Consider the following 3,505-nt stretch of genomic DNA (forward strand, 5'->3'; position numbering starts at 1 on the left):
GGTATACAGATGAATATCCATTTTGTATCTGTGTATTCAAAGTGGTTAGGATAGATATATAGTTACATTCTCTTAATGAATAGAATGATTTGATCTAGTGGTGTGTGTAAAGAAGATATCATGTCCACATCTTGTACAGCAATTAACCACTAGGAAGAATGTATGCAATGTGTTAATTATTGAAACTGTCCTACCAATTTGATTTGAAAAAAAATTTAAAAAGATATTTATACAGTGAAAATTACAATACTCTGATAAAAAGAGGTCAAAGAAGGTTTCAGAAAATGGAAAGATATTCCTTGCTCCTGGATAGGAAGAGCCAACATTTGGCTGGAAGAACCAATCAAAGTGGCCATATTCCCTAAATTGTGACACAGATTCAATGCAATCCTGAAAACAGCCCAAATGCCCACTCACTGAAAAATAAAAAAGATGGGGTATTTTTTATACAAGGCGTACTACTCAGCCATAAAAAAGGATAAACTTGTGACTTTTATAGGTAAATAGGTGCAAGTAGAGACAATCCTCATATGAAATTAATCAGGCTCACATGTATAAACATTGGATTGTCACCCTGGTTCGAAAAAAAGAAATAGTAAATAAGTTCTACAGTGTACAAAAGATATTGTTAAATAGGAAGAAATTGTTCAAAAAGAATAAGAAACTAGGATGGGTGAAAGGGAAAAGGAGAATAGGGGAAAGGGAACAATGCAAATTACTTATATTATCATTGTCTCTAAGTTCATTAAAAAGGAAGGTTTCAGTATGCATATTCATCTGGGATCTCAGTTGGAAACTTGAAGAATTAAAGCAGCAACAGGCATTTGATAGGTGAAAGGAACTAGAGAAGAAAAGAAAACTTGAAACTGACCCTGCTGATGAACCATCTACCATTAGATCTGTGGGGGAATTTGGACAAAGCAAAACTAAGAGAGCCAAGCTGACCAAACAGAACCCAAAGACAGTTCATTCATGAGATCTTAAAAAGGTGAATGAGGGCTGGTGAGATAGTTCAATGGAATAAGCACCTGCTTTGGTAAGTGTAGAGACCAGGGTTCAATCCACAGTCCTGCGTGCTGTGCCAGCCTCACCCCTGGGGTGAGCTGAGCCAACCAAACAAGTCCAGGCATGGTAGTACATAACTCTATTACCAGCGCTGGGGAGTCTGTGAACAGGGGGATCACTGTGAGCTCAAACTTCATAGTGAGACCCTGTATCAAATACATAAAATGAAAAAAAAGTTGTTTGAGGCCTCAGTTATTTTGCTAGAGGTATCGGATGCCAGAGAGCCTCTTGGAGGTTTTCTCAGGTAGAAGAGTTGATTGTCAAAAGTGGACATAAAAAGCTGATACTCATACTAAACAAATCAGATCTGATACCAAAGGAGAATTTGGAGAATTGGCTAAATCATTTGATAAAAGAATTACCAGCAATAGTTAGTGTTCAAAGCCTCAACAAATCCAAAGGATAAAGGGAGGATAAGCGAGGTGAAGGTAAGGGGAAAAAAACTATTTCACTCAAAAGGGATGTCTACTTTGACAAAGAGGGTTTTGTGTACTTCTTGGAGGTTTTCAGGAGAGTTATTACTCCCACCAAGCCTACCCAGGTGGGAGTAATTGGTTTCCCAAATGTGGGGGGAAAGAAGCACTATTAATAGCTTAAAGCAAGAATGAATATGTAAAGTTGGCCTATCTGTGGAGTTTACAAGGAGCGTGCAGGCTGTTCCCTCAGACTAGCAGATCATAGTTAGTCCAAATTTCATTGTATCACCACTTAACTGCTCCATGGTCCTTGCTCTGTGGAATCCAGAAAGAGTTGAGGTAGTAAAGCCACTGGAGGCTGCCAGTGCCATCCTGTCCCAGGATGATGCTAGCAAGGTAATTCTAACATACAATGTCCCAGACTATAAGAATTCTCTGGAATAGAGGTCTTCACCAAAAAAGTGGAAGCCCAAATGTTGAAAGGGCTGCCCAGCCTCTGTGGCCTGAGTGGACAGGCGCTTCATTAAGTTACTATTGCCAACGCATGCCCCCCATACCCCTGAACTCTTTCTCCACCCTTTAATGAAAGTATTGTGGCAGAAATGAAAGGGGGCTTTAATCTGGAGGAAAAGAATAATGCACACAGCATACAAGCATTCAGGGCCTTGTTCATCCAATAGCATACTTTTCTAGTTAGTCTTTGGGGCTGAGAGATGGAATAATGGAGGAGAAAGACATAGGGAGAGGAAACAAGATGAGAGAGGAGGACAAAGATAAGGCAACTATCTCAGATGTATCCTCTGTAGAAGAGACAAAAGAAGAGGCACTGCCAGAGAAGTCTAGCGTAGCAGGTGAACCATCTACAAGATCTTTTATTGTCCTGGATGAAAAAACCAAAGAGGATGATGCTTATGATTTTAGCAGAGATTGTGTATAACAGCATTCATCTTTTATATGGATTTTCTTAACATTTAAGGCAAACTGTTAAAGTATTTTGGTATGGCATATGCTGAATAAATTTTGTGAATATATATCATGTACACAGTGAATTAATTAAGCAATTTTTTTAAAAGGAATGTTTCTGTTAGTATGACTTGGAGAAATTTTTATGCCCATATTTTGTACCCTGTGCAACTACTTTAAAGATAACAACTAAAAGATATTAACTATTGTTATTCTATTACTTCATTATGAAAATTCATTTTCCTTTCTTTTTTTCTGTATTTTAGGGAAGGGTCTCCTGTTTATAGTCCCCCAAGTGCTGGGATTACAGGCACTAGTCGCCTCGCCCAGTCTCAATCATCATCTCAGTGCACCCCAGGGGCAGGGCCGGCCTGGTAGGCCCAGGGATGGAACTCCTAGCCCCTGAATCTGTTTGCAGGTACTTTCCCTTTTTTGCATAAAAAATAAGAAATAGCCAGGAAGCAAATAGAATCTGAAGGTTAATGCGATATGCACTAATTGCTTCTCTTACCCTCATGCATGTTTCTAGAAATGTTTTTCTTGCTTTTTCCATCAAAAAGCAGACCTTACACCTATCAACTTAAGAAAAATAACTACACACTAAGATAAGGAAACAGAGGTAGAAAAGTGTTCTCCCTTCTTCTCAGATAATAATATAACCAAGTGACTCTTTTGGAGGGACATTTTAATCTGTAGTCATTCTGACAATGGAAATCTTTAATGACGCGTAGAGCAACAACAATGAAAACAAAAAAGGAAAATGCTTTAATGGAAAGCATTTCACCTGGTAGATAAAATTTGAATGGAATACAAACTATTCTTCAGTTTATTCAATCTTTGCTTCAGCATTTGTTTTAATTAGTTCAAGCTCTAGATCACTAATTTATCAGAGGAAAAAATTACACCAAGCCTGCTTTAAAAAAAAAAAAATTCAGCCCCTAGCTAACAGTTGAACAGGGAGCTCTATTTTCTTAGAATCTCTTAACTGTTCTTGTTTGACAGGAAGCATTTTATTATCAACAAATTTGTTACAAATTTATGAACCATTTTCACTTCTTTCT

General features: G+C 37.9%; 1 pseudogene; it reads left to right on the forward strand.

The window, feature by feature from the left end:
* Window positions 1–2,418, forward strand: part of LOC101560662 — a 58,754-nt pseudogene extending 56,336 nt beyond the window's left edge.
* The last annotated feature ends 1,087 nt before the right edge of the window (window positions 2,419–3,505 follow it).

This window comes from Octodon degus, unplaced genomic scaffold (genome assembly GCF_000260255.1).
Source record: "Octodon degus isolate 3935 unplaced genomic scaffold, OctDeg1.0 scaffold00010, whole genome shotgun sequence".
Lineage (NCBI taxonomy): Eukaryota > Metazoa > Chordata > Mammalia > Rodentia > Octodontidae > Octodon > Octodon degus.